The following is a 21,851-nucleotide window of genomic DNA, read 5'->3' as shown; positions in this document are numbered from 1 at the left end:
ATACCTATGAGAAAGTTTAATTTAGAAATAAGGCACAGGAAAAGATTAACAATAACTAATAATAAAATAGAATGATTATAAGAGTGTGCTGTAATAAAAAAATGAATGTGGTCCCTCTCAAAATATCTTATTATACTGTACTCACCTCTCTTCTCTTGTGAGGGTGTGAGATGACAGAACGCCCTTAGGACTCGGTGAGATGGTCTGAGGTGAATGACATAGGCGAGGGCTGTAGCTTTAGGCTACTACTCACCTCACAGCAGGGGATCATCTGCTTCTGCGGTTTGACCTCGGGTAACTGAAACCACAGAAAGTGAAATGTGGCCAAGGGTGTGTGTGTGTGTGTGTGTGTGTGTGTGTGTGTGTGTGTGTGTGTGGCGGAGGGTGGCTACTGTTCGTGACCTTGAATGTCTAGCTTCCAGAACTGTAAGAAAATACATTCCGTTGCTTATAGCACCCAGTCTGCGATGCTGTGTTATGGCCGCCCCAGCAAAGTAATACAGGGGAACAATTGACTCTCCCCAGGAATGAGTGATAATTCCACACAGAGAGAACAATTATGTTCCTGGAGATGCAGAACACAAAATCTGCTCAGAATTAGCTCTGGCCACACATACACACAAATATACTTTACCACAACTGAATACTTCTTTTCAGGCGATAACATCTGTTCTAGTTGTTTAACAATTTTCTTGAGGACCCATGTGTCCTACTTTAATTTTGTTTAATTAAAGGGGTAAGGTGTGGAGGGGAGCAGGAAGGAACCCCCACCCAGCACACTGGGGAGAGGGGTTGCCCCAGCTGTTGCTCTAGCTGAACCCTGTTGGGGCTCAGCCTTGGCCAGTGGCCTCCCAAGCCCATAACATGGGACTTCTGGAATCCTCCATGGGACCCAGAGTATTGCTCAGCCGACTTCAAACTCAATTCATTGCCACCCTTTATTCTGCCTTCCATTTCCTGCTGCCTCCCACTCCCATCCCTCTAAACAGCATGTGTGTGCACACACGCGTGGAGGCTTAAATCACTCCTGCGCCTGTGCAGAGGGAAAGGAAGCATTGCCAACAGCTACAAAACACACCTGCTCCGAGAGCCTAAGGAGAGACAGGAGGATGGCATGCCTTCCTGGAATGGCACAATTTTCCCGGTGAAACTCAGTGCACAGAAGTGATGTTTCAGGTCCTCTTTAACTTTGAAATATTACGTTTCTGCATACAACTGTGGGAATATTCGTTTGGTTTGCTCCCCTCCTCGCTGGTACGGAGTGAGAAGGAACCAGGTGGATGGCAGGCCAGGAAACTGGGAGACACTCTCACTGGTATTGCTGGAAGGGGAGAAGGGTACTTGATGCCTCAAGCAGACCTGCAGGCTCCTAGTCCTGAGCTGCCAGGGTGTAGAGGACAGGGAGGACAGCGCTGGTGAACCAACGGCTGCCCTCCTTGACCCTGGGAGTGAAATTAGTGATTGGGGGTGTGGCCGCACCAGATGCCCCTGGTTAGATTCTCTGCAGTGGGTCCATTCCTGCCAGGGCAGCACCTGGAGAGGCCCAAAAGCTCGACCAGTTTCTTTATAAATGTGTTTAGACCCCGATAAAAGGCTGAACACTGAACAGGGTATAAAATGGCTGATTTTCTTTCCAGCAATAGCAGCTTTTTGCTACAGTTTCCTCCGCTGAGCTGAAAAGGGAGCAGGAAGTCTGAGGATTTATTTCTGAAGACACACACACACGCATGCACTCCAGGGCTCTAATTTATTTATAAATATGCAGGCTTTGTGACATATTTCTGAGGAAACTCGAGTCCTCTTCTCCTGTTTGGAGCTGAAAGACAAGCCTAAGTTATTTTGAATGTAAAACTCTTTGATTTTTCATAGATAAGAACCTTTCAATTTGACTTTATTGATCAAAAAGCCAAAGTGTTACTAAACAGTGATTAGATAATGTAAACTAGAAGGTAAAAGTATAGAGAATTGCCAAGTGTTAAAAAATATATATATATGAATCACATTGTTTAAAAAAAAAAAATCATTGATAAAACCCAGAAAACCGAAATCATCAAAGTCATTGAGATCCGCTGGAACAGAGGATGGCTGTGAATTAAAACAGGTGAATCTTAAGACCTCCAAGGCGCTGTTCAGCTCTGCAGAGACACACGTAATAAAAACAAACAGATCTCTTGTTTCGTCAACTTGGTCTGGGACAGTTCTGTCTGTTTATACAGATACAACAGGAGGTCCGAAGCTCACATTTCAAACACTGAATTGTTAACCACAGAAAGTGACCCTCCGAAGGCCGACTGTGTAGCCAGGCTGTGTGGACTACCCAAGCCTCTCAGCATCTGGCCCTGGCCCCACCCACTGGAGCGGGGATGCAGGGCAACCCCGCCCCCAGGATGTGTCCCATCACAGCGGAGCTGAAGCTGCTTGTCACCCATGGAGTTGAAAAATCAGAGAAGCTACACTCTGGGGGCCTCCGGTTCTTATGTGTAAAACAAGGGAATTGGAACAGATGGGTATTTCCTAAACTATGAGCCAGAAAAATTGGATTCTATGGATAAGTTTAGAAAAGTCTGGGCTCGGTAAGTTAAATAGGATTCTTTATTTAACATATTTAGACTTATTAAGTATATTCAACCTTATTTCTTAGATTTAATGTATTAATGATATTGTGAATCTCCCCCCGCCCCGCCCCCTCTGCTTCCTGCAAATGGGGATAAGATAAATGATACATTCCTAAGGTGCTTGAACACAAAATCCTTTGGGAAATGCTGAACTAGCAGGTCTACTGCTCCACAATTCCAGGGAAAGAATGAGGCCATGAGATACAGGAGTGGGGAAAGAGACACTAGGCTCCTGCTTCCAGAATCCCCTCATACCTACCCAAAAATGGAGAGAGCTTGGTAGGCCTCTTGGAGTACTCACGACAGTGTCAGGGGTTATAATTTTGCAAAAAAAAAAAAAACAATTTTTAATTAAGATGAAACGTGCTTAGGTGGAGTACGCACGGACCTGTGATGTGTTGGCTTGAGTACTAAAAAGTTAACTCCATCCCCTCAAAATCCTTGAGCCACAAGTAATGAATTCCTTAATTCCAGTCATGTTCTTTGTGTCATGTTAAAATGTCACTGCCCCAGGAGAGAGACCCTTAAGCCTCCTATGTCGTAAATGTGTATGAGGCTGAAGCTGTCAGATCTTTTCCTGAGGGAACATTTTGATTTAAAAAGAAAAAAAAGAAAATGTGCAAAACGTGAACACTGGTTGGCAGAGAGGAAAGGGACAGATAGGGGAGCGTAGAAATGACGTCTGAGCATCCCGTTTTATTTAGTTGCGCCGTCTTAGGTCGGCTTTTTGAGACGCAGAGCCTCAGCCAAGATTCTCCGGGAAGAGGTTTGTTGAGGGAATGCTCTCTGGAGAAAGAAAGTTGGGACAGCAAGATGACTGACAGAGGAGAAAAGCTAAGAAAGGGTGAGCTCTAGTCTGGCTAAAGCCAGGCCCCATAGGGGACCCACTGGGCCACAATTGTGCCACAGGATTTGTTTCCCTCCCAGGAGAGGCCAGCCTTTTGGAATCTGTGTCAGGCAGTGAGTGAGTGCCAGCTGTTCCCTCTGCCCTCCCCGGGGCAGGGCATAACGTCGCAGGCAGGAGACGCTCAACAGCTGAGGGTGCAGCTCTTGGGTCAGGGCCAGGTGTGAGCCATCAGAGGCCAACACTCCTACCAACTGGGGCATGGTCCCCGTGGCCAGATGACAGGGATCTGGGGGTTGGGGAGGCACCAGATGTACCCATAACCCACATGTTCAGAATTGGCTCGGTTTGCCTGACAAAATTTAGTAACTGGAACGGCTTATGAAATTCCTCATGTCTCGCTATACCTTGGAGTCCTAGATGTTGATAAAAGTCTTCTCTGCTGACAAGAGTTTGATATTTCCTTGGGGGAACGTTAACCCTACTCTAAGCTGCTCTCTCAGTTCCAGTAATTATTAAGAGTTAAAGGAATTCTGGGGATTTCCTGTCTGTCTAGATTATTTTTTTCTTTCTTTCTATCAAAAGAATTTTGTAAAGCCCCCCTGACGTGCCCATATCTTTTTGAGCAATACCAAAGTTCTATATTTAAAGAAAAAAAAAAAAAAAAAGGTAGGGGAGGGGAAGGTCTGTCTTTTGAAAAGAAGTAGCTGGTTTCATAGCATTAATTTTTATTTTTATTTTTTATAAATCTGCCTGAAAGAAAGAAAGAGAGAGAGAGAAAGAAAGAAAGGTAGATCTGCCTTTCAGGTAGTCTTTATCATAAAGCAATTCTAGAACAATGTCAAGGAGATTTCAAGGTAATCCTCTGCAGTGCTTAGTGTAAAGTAAGAATAGTAAGCTTCTTATTTTAAAGGTAATTTAATTTGCCTAATAATTATTATTTAGTTATAAAGTCTTTTCTAAGGTGTGCCTTGGAGAACTGTTAAAGGGTTTAGATTTTCTCTTAAAAGCCTCCAGTTCTTTTTTCTAAGCGTTCATCAAATGATGGAGGGAGAGAGAGGGTATCTGCTTAATCCATTCGCCTATTTTTGCTGGTGTTCGGTAGCTCATTAAATGACCTCAACATCCTGTGTATTTTGTAAAGTGGCATTTCTAGTTCTTTTGGAAATTCATCGGGGAAAGGTCCACAAACATTTCTAGAAGATCTTATCAAAAGCTGTATGCTCTCTGGAAGCACAAGCATAAGAGGCAGGAACCGTGGCAAGGTCTAGGTCGTATGAAGACAAAGAACATTCCTCATGTGTCTCTGTCAAGAGGATTTGTCCATCGCCGTCATCCAGTTATATGACCCCTTCTTAAAAATGAATTTTCTTTTACTTTCCAAGAGCTTTATACAAAAGAGACTCTTAAAGAGACTCTTACAAAATTCCACATCTTCCTGCCTGCTGGTCAGACTCTGTTCCTTTTGATGGGTTGGGGGGGGGGGAGGGGAAGGGATGATGTCATGTGACAAAAACAGCTATTTTATAATCTTTCCCTTCTCTGGCTTATTTACAAAGTCTATGCTTTTAATTTTCCAGGCTTTGGCTCTATAGTCAACTTCAACCCTTAAAATTCTCAAAATAATAGCCCCCGTCCCCCCACCCACAAAACCCCTCCTATTTTCCTTGTCAAACAAGTCTGGCTTACGTAAATAATCATTGCCATGGCTATGCTTCTAAGCCATTGGGTCTGCTATGAATTTACAAAATCCATGCAGCAATTCGTTTGACTTCAGGCTCCCTGCCTTGGGAAGCAGTGTGCATTTGAGTGTTCTTGTGAAAAGCCAAACTCTCTCTTGAATTATGGAAACGTGCAAGAAAGAACAGGGAACGGCAGTTTCCTAACGCAGCCAAACGTCAGTCCCAATACATTAGTACCTTTAGTACCCGTTCGTAGAATCCCGTTGAATGCCGTGGGCATAGCTAGAGGTTTACAGCAGGTATGGGGAACCGAAACCATCCTGACCAGCTGGCAGCATGTCCAGTCCTCCCCGGAAGACTGCACAGCGGCGTGACTCATCCTTTGTCCATCTCTGGCATCAGAGCCAAAACAGAGGTCCTCAGATAAAATTGCCAGCAATCCCTGCCTACTCCCGAACTAACCTCGGTGGGTGCCCATTTATTTTTCCCCTCCTGACTCAAACAATGCATCATTCCTATTTCCCTCTAATGCAAGTTCTGGAAAATGTCTAATTGTCTGTTAAGACATGGAATCAATGTCCTCTTTCCTGGGACTTCTTGACTGATTCAGCATCTGTCACATCTGTCACTTCCCCTTTGTGCTCCTCTAGTTTGGCTCTGCTTTCTTGGTTCTGTATCTCTAGATGCACGTTTGTGTCCCACCAGATTGTGAGCTGCTCAAGCGCGGAGACTGTGCCTTATTTGTGTTTACCTTTGGAACATACTGGTTGCGTGTGAATGCACTCCTTATAAGGTTATAGAATGAGTGACAGAGTGTCACATGCTTCAGGGAAATTAATGTGGGAACAGTGCATAAAACGGATGGAAGAATAAAAAAAATTGGTGATGAGGATGACTTTGAGAAAGGTATTATAATAATCTAGTTGATAGACCACGAGTGCCTGGCTCACCAAGTGTGGCAGGTAGAAGGGCCGTGAGCAGACTAGTAAGGAGGAGACTGGAGTAAGAGAAGATTCCAGTTTGCAAGCCATTATCAAATCTTGATAATCATTCATTCATTCATTCATTCATTCATTCATTCAGTATATAGTGTCCCTTTTCATGCCAGGCACTAGTCTAGGGGGTGGAGATACAGAGCAAAATAAACAAATCAAACCAAAACAAGAACATAAACTCAGAAGAATCAGATTTAAGGGGGAAATGAAAGTAATACAGTCAGTTGTTTTTAGTTTGTCAAGTTTGACAGGTAGTGGGCAGTTGGAAATCTAGGACTGGAGCTTTGGAGAAAGTTTAGGTATTTAGATAAGTATTTGGGAAGCATTATGCAAAAGGAATAATCACTTTAGGATTCTCAAGGGTAATTATTACAGGAAGAATTAATGAGAAGATACAGTTTTGTGAGAGCCTTGAACTACATATTCTGAAACCATAGAGAAAAAAATCCTACAAACATTTGGACAAGAGAAACAGAGGTTACCTCTCTCGAGGGAGCACAGACTAAGACATATTAAGGCAGAAGCTGAGAGAGAGACTTTAGGACGAGTCACACATATTCTTGTTTTCTCTTTCTGCTGGAAACATAGTAAGATTATCTGTTCTTAATCCTCTTTGAATTAGGTGAGGAGGCTGACTTGCACTGTGAGTGTAGTGTGCCTGATTTCCATCTGGAAGCTTCAGACAGAACACGGTTTGCCAAGAGTCCTTCTCACTTGTGTGCTCATTAAGGAATATATTTAAATGAAGCCCTCCATTAGGCTGGATCCCTGAGTGACCACATGAGCAGACCCACCTTACTGACCTATGCTGCACGTGCAGCATGCGTGAAAAAGAAACCTTACCTGTGTTAAGCCACTATGCTTTAAGGGTTCTTTGTTACCGCAGTGTAACCCAGATGAAGCTGATGGATACATAAACTGCTATAATTAGAAACTCAAACATCTAGGGTGGCTGGGTGGCTCAGACAGTTAAGCATCTGCCTTCAGCTCAGGTCATGATCCCAGGGTCCTGAGATCAAGCCCTGCATGGGACTCCCTGCTCAGCGGGGAGCCTGCTTCTCCCTCTGCCTACTGCTCTATCTGCTTGTGCTCTGTCTCTTTCTTTCTGTCACATCAATAAGCAAAATCTTAAAAAAAAAAAAAAAAGGGACTCAGACATCTGTGTACCATATCATTATTGATGGTCACAGGTTCCTTCCATTTTCCAGTTTTCCCATCCTCCTGGTGGATTTCCCCATTCATTCGGTCAAAGGTTGTTCACCAGCTCCAGCCCTAGGGAAGGAACAAAGGGCAATCAACTTATTTCTAAGGAAGTGAAGTTAAAGTTGCACATATCACCTTTCCACACCTTCCGTTCATGAAAGCCAGGTCACAGAGTCACACCCAATAGCCTGGGAAGCTAGTAAAAGTAGTTACCAGGAAAAAAAAAAAAAAGTAGTGACTACCAATTTTGTGTCCTACTGAATCTGGAGTGCTGTCAGTACTATTACTAAGAGAAGACAATAGATACTGGGGCCAATTTACAGTGTCTGCCACGGGGTTCCTAGCATGTCCAAGGAACTAAATGTAGTCTAGCTATGATCGGAGAACATAGTGAGACATGGAGGGTGGTTAAGAAGAGGTGGCAAAGAGGAGTGAGGTCCAAGTTCAGGGAGGGCCTTCTAAGGCTTATACAAATGCAATGGAAATCCACTGAAGAGTTTTTGTTTTTGTTTTTTTTAAGATTTTTTTATTTATCCTTTTGAGATAGAGCAAGTGAGCCAGAGAGAGAGAGAGAGCGAGAGAGCGAGAGCACAAGTGGAGGGGGGAGGGGCAGAGGAGAAGGGAGAAGCAGGCTCTCCATTGAGCAGGAAGCCCGATGCGGGGCTCGATCCCAGTCGACCCCTCGACTGTATCACTCAGGCATCCCAACTGAAGGGTTTTAAGTGGAGGAGCAACACACTCAGATTTGTATTTAAAAGATTCTCCTGTTTGCAGGACGGAGAATAGATCAAAAATGATTAATTAGACAACCTTCGCAGGGTCCAAGTAAGAGCACGTAGTCACTTGTCTCCATAGCAGAGGCTCTGTAGATAGAGAGATGATGAATTCCACCACTACATGGAATCCAGAAGCAAGAATACTGAAAGATGTGGGTGAGAAATATGGGGGTTTAGGGAAATAGGGGAGTTAAATATCTTCCCAGATTTTCTGGCTTTAGGATTGAGGTGGATAGGGCTGTCATTTTCTGGAGGGAAGATTCTGGTAGAGGAGAAGTTTACTTACTGGGAAAGAAATGAGTGTCATTTTGAGTACTTTGTATTTAATGTGCCTGGGGGACATCCAAATGGGGATATCTGGTAGTTAGTTAGATGTCTATGGGCTTGGGTTCAGGAGAGGGATCTAGGATAGATCTAAAAGACTGAGAATTGTTAGTGTATAGATGATAATTAAATCCAAGGAATGGGATGAAATGGTCTGGGGAAAGGGGGTTGGAAAGAAAAAGGGAGTTCTGAAGAGCACGACATTTGAGGAATGAGGGGGAGGGCAGCCAAACATCAACATAGAGAAGAAAGTGCCAGAGGGAAGACCGAAACTCAGGAAATACACAGCTTCATGAATGCTGAAGGAAGTTAAGAGTGTCAAGGAGAGAGTGAGCAAAGTATAAAACTTAATGAGAAGTAAAACAAAGTAAGTGCAGAAAACATGTTTAGGTAAGATACAGTCCACATAGTACAAGGCAGAAAGCCAATGAAACTGCAAATCATAAAAAAAAAAAAAATAGGAAACATGCAATAAAAGAGTTGATGTTAGATCAAAAAGAACAGCTATGTCATAAAAGGAAAAGGACAAAGCAATAATTTTCAGATTATTTTTAAAATCAGAATTCAAATACATGTTGCTTACAAGATGCTTGGCAGAAACACAAGATGTCTCTAATGGTTTTTGAAGGAAGAGGCAAACACCACCCAGGAAATTTGAATAGTATGGTGAATAAATACAGAATGGCTAAATTGTTCTGGAAATCATATGATTAAATTTGAAAGCCTGGAAGGTGAAAAATATTCTGAAAAAATCACCAGGGTAAACTCAAAGGCAGTTAAAAAAAAAAAACACAAAACAGCAGTAAACCAATCAGCACAGGTCGGTGAGGTGGCAATGGTGGAAGCGGCAGGTGGGTGCGGCATGGGAGGGGCGTGGGGGGGCTGGGTAGGCTCTGCTGAGATCCTGCTCAAGGTGAACAACCTGAACAACTGCATCATTGAAGGATGCTCAAGCTCAAGGTGGAGAACATCGCTGCTGATAACAAATCAGAAGTAGTAGAAGTAACATTTGTAGATTTTGATGTTGTCCTCTAACATATTTCAAACCCTAATCGACACAAAACAAAAGTGATGGTCAGTCTTCCCTTGAAATTCAACAAGGAACGTCAGGCACATGGTGCGGATGAGTTATAGCAGATAGTATACGGAAATTTCTTGGTAAATCCCAAATCAGGACACAATGTCTCCGCTATATGACCTTGAAAATCCACCAACATCCAAGGATTCCATTGTGCATCAAGGCTGGTGTGTTGAAACGAAATTGTTTTGCTTCTGTCTTTGAGAAAGACTTCCAATTCCAAGCAGAGGGCAGTTACCCATTGGAGGGATGATGAGACCATGTATGTTGAGTCTAAAAGGACCAAGTCACGGTCATCTTCAGCACAGTGTTTAAGGATGACAATGATGCAGTCATTGGAAAAGTGTTCATGCAAGAGTTCAAAGAAGGACGCAGAACCAGGTACGCAGTCCTACGTGTCCCGTTTAGCCACAGGGAAGCTCCTCTGGAGTTGAAAGACATAGGTGCTGCCATGACACTCAAGACATGGGTGACAGCAATGGCTATACACCTCCCTGCCATTTCCTTGAGGCATACCAACTCCAGTGCTTGAGACAACACCATCCACCTGATCCACTCGTTCTGGAACAATCCACACTAACACATCAAGTGTCCTAAGGCTGATATTCACACACATGTGTGGGCAAAAACAGCCAACTTCCTCAAGGTGCTGAACCATGCACGCCCAGTTGTTAAGAAAAAAGAAAGGAAAACAGTCAAGGGGAAGAAGGTTTTATCCCACTAACTCTGGGGAAGAGGAAGAGGAGATGGCTGGCAGCTGAAGGCTGGAATTCTTACTACTGTGTAATTGTAGCTTTAAATATTGCACTTCTTCAGGTTCTTAAGGGATTCTCCATTTTGGTTCCATTTTTTACACCTTTGGAAAATAATCTACAGAAACGAGCTGTGCTTGCAAGGAAGGACTTCATAGTTCTCTAGAATTAAAAAAAGAAAAAAAAAATGGTGCACCTGGGTGGCTTAGTCAATTAAGCCTTGGACTTTTGATTTTTGGCTCGGGTGGTGATCCCAGGGTTGTGAAATCAAGGCCCACACTGGACTCTGTGCTGGGCATGGAGCCTGCTTAAGATTCTCTTTCCCTCTCCCCCTCCCCCATCTCACCCACCCTCCCCACAAAACAACAACAACAACAAAAATACTTTTGAGCATCAAAAGGCACCATCAAGAAGCAAAACAAAACAAAATAAACCAAAAAACAGCCCATGGATTGGGAGAGAATATTTGCAAATCATATACTTCATAAGAGTTTAGTATGTTTAATATCCAGACTATATAAAGGATGCTTGCAACTTGACAATAAAAAGACCAATAACCCAATTTAAAAATAAGCAAAAGTTTGCACAGACACTTCTCGAAGGAAATAAAGATAGCCAATAATACCCTGAAAAGTTGCTCAGTGTATTAGTCATTAGGAAAATGCAAATGAAAAACACAGTGAGATAACAATTTATACCCACATGGATGATTGGAATTGCTGACTATAACAAGTTTTGACGAAGGTGCGGAGAAACCAGAACCCTCATACGTTGCTGGTGGGCTTGTAAAATGGTGAAGCTATTTGGAAAATAGCTTGACAGTTCTTCAAAAAGTTAAGGAGTTACCATATGCCCTAGCAATTCTACTACCCAAGAAAGTTGTAAACATATGCCCACACACAAAAACTTGTGCATAAATTTTCATAGCAGCATTATTTATAGTAGCCAAACAGCAGAAACAAACACAATGTCCATCAAGTGGTGAAGGGATACACAAAGGTGGTATATCCATACAACGGAATATTATTTAGCTATAAGGAGGAATAAAGTACTGATAATGTACTACAATGTGGATGAACCTTGAAAACATCCTAACTGACAGAAGCCAGTCACAAACGCTACATATTTCATGACTCCGTTTACATTAAATAGTGGTTGCCAAGGCCTGGGGGTAAAAGGGAGTGGAGAGATTATTAGCAGATATGGGTCTTTTTGGGGGGATGAAAATATTCTAAAAATTGATAGTGGCAATAATTACACAATTCTTAATATACTCAAAACCACTGAATTTGTACACTTTAAAAGATTAGATTATTTTGGTATGTGAATCTAACTTCAATATTTCAATAAAAATGTATCATGCTTTTATATTTACCCACGTAGTTACCTTTACTGATACTCTTCATTTCTTTGTATGAATTCAAATTACTGTCTACTGTCCTTTCTTTTCGGTCTTAGTGACTCCCTTTAAGAGTTTTTTGGAGGATAAGACTGCTAAGTAACAAATTCTCTCAGTTTTGGTTTATCTGGAAATGTCTTTATTTCTCCTTAGTTTTTTAAATGGGAGTTTGGGTCAACAGTCTTTTTCTTTCAGCACTTTGAATATGTCATCCGTGGCCTTCTGGCTTCCCTGGCCTCTGATGAGAAGTCAGCTATAAACGTATTGTGGATTTCTTGTATGTGATGAGTTAATTTCTCTTGTTGCTGTCATATTTTCTTTGATTTGGCTTTTAACAGTTGATTACAGTGTATCTATGTGTGAATCTCTTTGTGTCTATCTTATTCCTGGATCATTTAACTTCTTGGATGTGTAGATCAGTGTTTTTTATTACCTTCAGATGGTTTTCAGGTACTGAGTTTTCTATTGTTCTTTCTACTGCTTCCTCTTCTCCTTTCTTTTTGGGACTCCCATCATGCCTATGTTGACAAATTTGCATATGATGGTGTCCCACAGATCTCTGAGGCTCTGTTCTTTTTTTGTACCTCAGACTAGATCAGCTTAATTGACATATATTCAAGCCTACTGACTCTTTATTCTGCTAATTCAGATTTGCTGTTGAGCCTCTCTAAGTAAATTTAATTTCTGTTATTGTTATTTTAAACTCTGGAAGCTCTAATTAATTGTTTTTTTTTTTTAAAGATTTTATTTATTTATCTGACAGACAGAGATCACAAGTAGGCAGAGAGGCAGGCCGAGAGAGAGGAGGAAGCAGGCTCCCTGCTGAGCAGAGAGCCTGATGCAGGGCTCCATCCCAGGACCCTCGGATTATGAACCAAACCAAAGGCAGAGGCTTTAACCCACTGAGCCACCCAGGCACCCTAATTAATTGTTTTTATAATTTCTTTTACTATTCTGTATTTGAGGAGACATCAGTCTCATAACTACCTTAAATATTTAGATATGGAGATATGGTTTCCTTTAGTTCTTTGAACATATTTATAATCTCTGATTTAAAATCTTTGTTACATAAGTCCAACATCTTGATTTCATCAGGAGAGTTTCCATTGACTGCTTTTCTCCCCTGTGTTTTTCCAGATGGGCCATGTTTTCATGTTTCTTTGCATGTTTCATATTTCTTTTGTTTCACACAAAAACAATGCATTTAAAATAAGTGAATAAAATCTGGCAGCTCTGAAAATCAGATCCCCTTCCCCTAGCTTGGAGCTATTTTGTGACTGTTTGTTATAGTTTTTGTACGGCTGCTGTTTGTTTTAGTGTTTCCTGGGTAACCCTAGAAAGTCTGTATCCTCAGAAGATAAAGTGTGTACCCTCAGAAGCCTCTACAGGTAGCTTTATGGCCAGATAATTGTTGGACAGAGATTTACTTAAATGCTTTAAACCAATAAGTCAACCAGACTTTGCTAGGTGGTTCTACATGTTTATAAAGGTGAGCTTCCAATGACCTGGCAGGCAGTTTACAATTTTACTTTAACTGTTACTTCCTGCTCATTCGGAGCTTCAAGGTCAGCCTGGAGGTGATTAGGGCCTTCTCTGTTCTTCTCTGGGCGTGCACCCTACCCCATGCATGTACAGGGCCTTTTAGACTTCTGGAAGAATATTGAAGGTTTTTAAGTCCCTTTATGACCATCTCATTCCCCATTCTTCCTTTTAAGTGTTTTTGTTCATTTGTTTTGTTTTGTTTGGTTCAGCCTGGTGTTAGCCCCAAATGTCATCATTGCTTCAGATAGCAGTGATGTTAAACAATTACTGGTCATCATTTTTGATAAATGCTTTGGTAATATATTGTTTGCACAGAGCATGCTCTGAGTGAGGTCAAATAATGCTTCATTTTCAGAGCTTTTCCAAGGAGCTTCCAGATTAGTCAAATGGTGAAAACGCTCTGGAAATGGAGCATTTTGAGAAGCTCCAAACCCTTTCTTACCCCTCTAGGAGTTGCTTGGCTGCTGATCTTCACAGCTACTGTGCTTACAAGGCTATTGGCTTCTAAAGCTACGATGGAGTTAGGTAATGGGGGACGGGAAGACAGCAAGTTAAAACTGCACAATGGTCACTGTTACTGAAACTCATGTGATTTTCTTGAAAAAAGAATCCTCAGATTGTTGTAGACCTTTGATCAATTTCTAGAATTCTGAATTTTGATAACTTTTGCTGCAAATGTTCTCATTGCTTTTACGGAGCAGGAAATTTTTGGAGGTCTTCACTTTCATCATTTCATGGGTACTTCTAATAGGAAGCATTTTGAACTGAATAAAAATGAAAACACAACACATTGATGTTTGTGGGATGTTGCTAAAGCAATAATTAGGGCAAAATAGCACTAAGTATGTATATTAAAAAAGAAAAAAGATTCGAAACCATGAGCTTGACTTTCACTTTAGGAAACTAGAAAATAAAAAGAGCAAATGAAACACAAAGTAAGCAAAAGAAAAGAAATAATAATAACAATCAGAGCAGAAATCAATGAAATAGAGACAGGAAAACATATATAAAATGAACGCAACATAAAACTGATGTGTTGATAAGATTAATAAAATTGATATACCTCTAGGTAGATTAACCAGGAGAGATACAGGGATGGAGAGAGAGAGAGTGGGGCAAGACGCAAATACCCAACATGAGGAATGAGAGAAGAGGCATGACCACACATTTTGCACATATTAAAAGGATAGTAAGGGAATAGTATGAACAACTTCATGCCAGTAATTTGCAACCTGCTGTGAAATGAATGAATCACATGAAAAACAAACTTATCAAATGTCACTCAAGAAAAGTAGATAAACTACATCGTTTTTAAAAAATTGAATTTGTAGTAAAATTTTAACCACAAGGACTCTGATGAAAGAAATCAAAGATCTAAATAAACAGGGAGCTGTTGTGTAGACATGAATAGGAAAGTTCAATACCATTAAGATGCCAGTTCTTTCCAACTTGATCTATAGGCTCAATGTAATATAAATCAAAATCCTAGCAAGTTATTTTGTGGATATTGACAAACTGATTCTACAGTTTGTATGGAAAGATAAAAGACCCAGAACGGGGGCACCTGGGTGGTTCAGTGGGTTAAGCCTCTGCCTTCAGCTCAGGTCATAATCTCAGGGTCCTGGGATCAAGCCCCACATCAGGCTCTCTGCTCGGTGGGGAGCCTGCTTCCTCCCTCTCTCTCTGCCTGCCTCTCTGCCTACATGTGATCTCTGTCTGTCAAATAAATAAATAAATAAAATCTTAAAAAAAAAAAAACCCAAAACAGCCCGCACAATATTGAAGAAACAGAACAAACTCAAGAAGACTGACATTGTTCGACTTAAAGACATTCTAAAGCTACTATAACCGATACAGAGTGGTACTGGCAAAAGAATAAATAAATAGATCAATAAAGTTGAATACAAAGCTCAGAAATAGACCTACGTAAGTAAAACCTTGCCAAAGGAGAAAAGTCAATTCAATGGAGAAAAAACAGGTTTTTCCATTAAATGGTGGTGGAACAATTGGACATCCACATGCAAAATAATGAACTTAAACGCAGACCTCACACCTTACACCTTTCCCACTGGCTGCTCTGAAAACCCATCTTTGCGCTGTTCCTGTGTGCGGCTTCCCCTGCTTTGCAGCCGCCTCTGCTAGATGCCTCGGCCACCACCAAGGACGCTGGCAGCTTTATCTCCAGAGTCCTGGAACTCTCACTTTATTTTGAATCCAATGCATTGGATCCGAGAGTGCCCCATTAGGTCGCTGCAGCGGACACCGCTCTGAGATCACCACCAGGGACTTAAAGGAGAGGAAGGAAGTGGTGGGGAAGGCTGAGGATGGAAGAGATGCACCTGCTAATGGGGACACTGAGGTTGAGAAAGTTGGGGAGCAGGAAGTCAACAACGAGTGGATGAAGAGGGAGACATGGAGTAGCAGGAGAAGGAAGGCGATGATGAGGAAAAGCATGTAGAGGAAGATGAGGAAGCCGGGGCAGTTAGGGGCTCACGGGCAGCTAAAGATGAGGAGGGGAATGTCGACTCCAAGAAGCAGAAGACAAATGAGGATGACTACGCAGCAAAAAAGGAAAATTTACACTTAACAAAACTTAACCTATTCACCTTTTGCTTCCCGTCTTGGACTCTAAACGTGGCCACCTTTTAGTGGACAGTCCCGCCTGGCCACCCCACATGGGCAGCACCACCATGCAGGTGACACACGCACTCCACCAGCCAAAACCACAGTGGGAAATTGCAACAGGGGAGGAAAAAAGAACCCCAATTTCCCAGGCTCTGCCCTTTTTCTTAAAAATACTTTAACAAGGAAAACTTGCATTTTCTATTTACATTATATATTTCTGTACATATTGTTGGTGGTCAGCCATTTTGATCTCAGATGACCCAACCAGCCTTCAGAGCATTCTCTGTCCTACCTCTGACTTCACCTGTGGTGTGCCTATGTTCATCACGATTATCCCAGTAACATTTTTTGTGTATATACTCAGTTGTACTGTAAGTCCTTGGCTTGTATGAAATGTTTAAAAAGACCAAAAATAAGAGTGCCTGGGTGTTGCAGTGGGATAAACGTGGGACTCTTGGTTTGGGCTGGGGTCATGATCTCAGGGTCTTGAGATTCAGCCGTCTCAGACTCTGTGCTCAGCCCGGAGTCTGCTTGAAGATTCTCTCCTTCTACCCCCGCCACTCGCTCCCCTACTTTCTCTCTCTCTTGCTCTCTCTCTTTCCTTAACATTAATAAATAAATTTCTTTTTAAAAAGGAGGCCAAAGATAAAAGATTTATTTTTTTATCAGTCTTTTTTTTTTCTTTAAGATTTATTAACTTATTTATTTGACAGTCAGAGATCACAAGTGGGCAGAGAGGCAGACAGAGAGTGAGGAGGAAGCATGCTCCCTGCTGAGCAAAGAGCCCGATGCGGGGCTTGATCCTAGGACCCTGAGATCATGACCTGAGTTGAAGGCAGAGGCTTAACTCACTGAGCCACCCAGGTGCCCCTAAAAGATTTCTTTTTTTCTCCTTTTTTTGTCTATAAAGTTGCTTCTTATTTATTTATTTTGGCTTGTGTGATGTATGTGTGAAACAATGTTGTCCAACAATAAACCAGAATTTTATTCCACTGAGCTGTTCTTAAAAAAAAAATTAACTCAAATGGATTATAGATTGAAATATAAAATATGAAACTATAAAACTTCTAAAAGGCAACATAGGAGATAATCTAGGTGATCTTGGGTTTGATAATGAGGCTTTAAATTCATCACCAAAAGCATAATCCAAAAAAGAAAAATACTAATAAGTCAGATTTTATTAAAATTAAAAGCCTCTGCTCTGTGAAAGATGCTGACATTTTAAAGAAGGGTCTATTCTATACATAACCTAAGATTTAAAAACTGTCCTAGAGAACAACTATGATTTTTATCTTTAGAAAAGTTCAAAATCAGTGTTAACAGGTGCCATTAAAAAAATCCCCAACAAAGTACTTTCAGAGGTTAAAATTTAATTAATATAACTTTTTATTAGATACTTTTGGTACTTGTAAAATGCATCCATAGTTAACTGAATGAGTTGCATTCTTAAAACATTAAAAGTCATTTTCCAAAACTTACAGCTTTTACTTTGAAAACATGAGCTTTAGCTTTCATTTATAATGGTACTATAAATAACAGGGCCAGGCTCTGTTAAGATGATTACTGTCGTGTGAAAATGAATCATGTTGTCTGCACATGGAAGAATGCTTATTGTTTTATTCTTTATGCATTCAGCTCATCAGAAAGTGATCTCAAATCCTTTGGATCCAGGGGGCCAGGGCACACCCCTTATAATCCCAGTAAACATTGTTATCAGACTCAGGGGAAGAATGTTCCCACAGGCCCTGACATTTGTACTGATAAGGAGCTAGTTCTCTATTAAAATCAATGACTGGGGTTTTATTTCAATTCGAAGAGCTTAGTTCATAACAGTACTTGATACCAGCTCATGGCGTCAAAGGTTGAGTAAAGATCAGCAAAAAGGTACAAACTTACTCCCTTAGCTGAGTTTTCTATGAGATGTTACCAACAGAATAGCCACAGCTATTAGTTTAAGCACAGATTTACAATTTATTAAGAAGGAAATTGATGTAGACTTTACCTGGAGGTCCAATGTGTTATTGGTTAAAATATGGAAGCAGTAGAGATTTATCCATTTTTTAAAAAAGAGCCTAGATCATACTATGTTCAAGTACATGATGATGTTAGTACATGTATGTTCTTCTACTTCTCCTCCCTCTCCTCCTCCCTCTCCCCTACCTCCTCTTCCTCCTCCTTCTTTTTTGAATAGATGTATGTTCTTAAAAAGGTCTGAAGGCAGAAAATACTCCCTGGGTACTTAATTATTCTAGAGGTTTCTATACAAACTTGGGAGAATTTCTGACTCTAGTCAGAATAAAATCTAGTCTGAATGAAATCTTAGGTTTTTAAAAACAACATTTCAAGTTTTAGACAATAAAGAGATTGATCAAACAAATATCATGTTATCAGTATCATTTTAGTTCAGCCTCCCTCAGTTGAATGTGTATGGGATTTTGTCCTGAAAAAAAGCTGAAAATATTTTACAAACTTTGACTGTGTGAAGAGTGGCAGCAAGAGCCATATTTATTCCTGACATCATGAAGGCTGGTGCTTACTGATGGCTACCCATGGGCCTGGTGCTAGTCTGAGTATCCTTGCATACTTCTCTCATTTAATCCTCAGATCACTGTGGGGTCTGTGCTGTTGTCATCCCCATTTTACAGATGAAGTTGAGAGTCTTAGAGGTTGAAGATCCCACTGCTGAAACCAGAGCCTGGCCTCTTTACCAATCCTATCAATGAACAAATACACAAATGCAACATGTCTATCTGTGTAAGATGATGGATTTAAGGGTGACATGAGAAATTTACCTTCTATCAGTCCTGTGGTAGCATAGTTGACTCCTTGAAAGGAAATCAAGGTGGTCTGGAAGATTTGACAGTCTCTACTCTTTCTTTTCCAGATTTCCCATCTGTGTCTGACTATGAGCAATCAGTTCACACCCAGCTCCTTAGGAAGCACTCTTTAGGCTCTCATCAATCACTACCATCCCTTTGTGGTTCTAGTCATTGGTCTACCAAATAATTCAGCAAACACATTGGATTACCACTCTACATGAAGGAGCAGTAGATAAACAAGGATGCCTGTCCACTGGGAGATACTATATATTAGTAAGAGAAGTAATACATTCGAATACAATCTAATGGTGGTGCAGAGCTTTCTCCTTCCTAAACATACTTGGTGCTCATTTGGAGTTTGTATCTGCCTTGTGACAGATCAATATTTATATTTTCAAGCGTGTGAATCTCTTATTCTCTTAGATGCTGTAAACCTCTTCATGTTTAAACAACGTGATGCTTTATTCTAGGAGATGCTTTCTCCAAAGATACTCACCTTCTCAGACCTGACTAATGTGGAATTGTATTTGTAGTTATTTATAGCAAAGTCTAGGGATGAGGAGCGCCTGAGGGGCTTTGTGAGTCAAGCATCTGACTCAATCTCAGTTCAGGTCTTGATCTCAGGGTCATAAGTTTAAGACCCATGCTAGGGCTTAAAAAAAAAAAAAAGTCTGGAAATGAAAAGAATTTACTTTAGATTTTTTAAAAATTATATACCAGCTTTTGATATTTCCAATATTTAAAAGAACTCTATGTGACAAGAGACAACCACAAATCCAAAATATGATGTTAAAATAGAAAAGCACATAAATTTTCACTGCTACAAATTTAAACTAATGTAATGATTTCATCATATGTGTGAAAGAATGAATATTTTGATATTTTTATCTCAAGAATTACTGTAATTGTTTATAAGTGACATTTTAAAAACAAGACAGGTGTATGAATTTTCACTATTAGACACAGAAATTTCAGATCCTTAGCAATCAGCATTTCTTTTTCTATGAAACAGTCCTAAGGAGAAAATCAAATATGGGCACAAAAATGTAAGTATAAGCATATTCAACACACTATTACTTATATAATAATAAAAAATACTTTGGGATAAAAACAAAATAACCAACAAGAGAAGAATGGGCTATTAGGTAGGCCTATGCATATAAAATGTTTTCAATAAATAGTTACTAATACGGAAAAATGTTCAGTTAAGGAAAAAAGATAAGGACAAGTAGACAATGATGATATTGATCTCAATTCTGTAATAACCATAACCCTTCCCACATGAGATGCCCTCCAGCAGTGATTTCTGTTTTCTGTGACTCTGACCCATTATCCATTGGATTTAGGATTAGGGTTGAGATAGAAAGATACTCTTCTCCACTGGCCACAAATGTAGCAATGTGAACATGGAGGTGGAGAGAGAGAATGAGAGAGAGAGAGGAAGACAGAGACAGAGAATTAGTAGATGCCTGGATTCCCAATGACCTCAAGTGCTGTGCCCAGTCCCTTACTGGTACCACTTTGGTTCTTTCCATTTCCACCTAAGCTGATGTCTTTGCATTGAAAAATTACTCACATTCCAATTAGATAAGTAAAAAGTGTAGATATTTTTCATCTTGAAAATAGACCTCATCTTCCTTATAAGCTCCCCTGGGTACTGGGAAAACTATAGTTTAGACATACCCAGTAAATGCAGTGCAATCCAATTGCTGTCAGTGCACAGGGCTGCACGAGTGCCTGGCTCCAAGACTCCCAAACAGACTAGGTTCGGCCACTCACCACTGACAAAGTCCAAAGGCAGAGAGAGGAGAGGGGTGAAACAAGAAAACAATGTGTTTTAGTGAGGCCAACACCAGGAAAACAGCAGACTAGCATCTCTGACTGTTTCCAAAGTGCTGAAAATACTTCCAGGTTTCTATAAGGAAAATGTGAGGCAAAGATGGGTGGGTGTGGGCAAGTAGGCAGTGAAGGTTTAATCCATCCTCGTCATGGAGTCCATCACGGGTGGGGTCTTGCTGGCTCAGGGCAGCCCTTGAGGGGTAGTTTTAATTCCTATCAAGGGATGCTTTCCCCTCAGAGTCTTTTTTTTCTTTAATTTTTTAAAATTTATTTTCAGCATAACAATATTCATTGTTTTTGCACCACACCCAGTGCTCCATGCAATCTGTGCCCTCTCTAATACCCACCACCTGGTTCCCCCAACCTCCACCCTCCTTCAAAATCCTCAGGTTGTTTTTCAGAGTCCATAGGCTCTCATGGTTCACCTCCCCTTCCAATTTCTCTCAACTCCCTTCTCCTTTCTAACTCCCCTTGTCCTCCATGCTATTTGTTATGCTCCACAAATAAGTGAAACCATGTGATAATTGACTCTCTCTGCTTGACTTACTTCACTCAGCATAATCTCTTCCAGTCCCGTCCATGTTGAAACAAAAGTTGGGTATTCATCCTTTCTGATGGAGGCATAATACTCCATAGTGTATATGGACCACATCTTCCTTATCCATTCGTCCGTTGAAGGGCATCTTGGTTCTTTCCACAGTTTGGCAACCATGGCCATTGCTGCTATAAACATTGGGGTACAGATGGCCCTTCTTTTCACTACATCTGTATCTTGCCCTCAGAGTCTTTTGACTGAGGTAAGAGAACATCTAGAAAGAAGAACCCAGCTAAAAAGTCTGAGGTCAAATGGAAGCAGCCAAAGTCCTCTTTCACAATGATTTAAAGAGTCTCTGCAGATAGTTCATATACTGTGGATGACTTAGTATTTTATATTTTGAATCAGCTCCCATTTACTGTTTTTTTCAAAATGGGAATCTGGGGAATTCGGAGGGCTTACAGCAGTTTGGTGTCCTTCAGGCATCCATTGTTGAAACATACAGCTAGCACAGCTTCATCTGTTCTGTCATAGTTTAGTTAACCTAGTAAGCCCTTCCTACTGGTCCATCTCTTCTTGAGATTTGTTCTTGCTGTGAGTCCATGATATTGACTGTCTCTTTTCTAGTGGAGATTCCTTAGTTTCAGGGTCTCTTTGTCCTAAAGATGGTGATCTCTTCCAGCAAATGTCTAGCCAACTGCTAGCTCATTTCTGAATAGCTGCAGGTGAATTCAAGATCCCATTCTATGCCATATAGAAACTGATGAAGGCTTGAGAGAGTCAAATGCAGGCCCCTGTCTGCTTATCTCCGTAGGTGGTGGGG

The 21,851-nt window shown here is 41.0% G+C and overlaps 1 pseudogene; it reads left to right on the top strand.

Annotated features, from left to right (window-relative positions):
• The first annotated feature begins 9,384 nt into the window (after positions 1–9,384).
• LOC116589342 lies at positions 9,385–10,241 on the top strand (annotated as a pseudogene).
• The last annotated feature ends 11,610 nt before the right edge of the window (positions 10,242–21,851 follow it).

This window comes from Mustela erminea, chromosome 4 (genome assembly GCF_009829155.1).
Source record: "Mustela erminea isolate mMusErm1 chromosome 4, mMusErm1.Pri, whole genome shotgun sequence".
NCBI lineage: Eukaryota > Metazoa > Chordata > Mammalia > Carnivora > Mustelidae > Mustela > Mustela erminea.
This window is presented reverse-complemented; position numbering and strand designations above follow the sequence as displayed.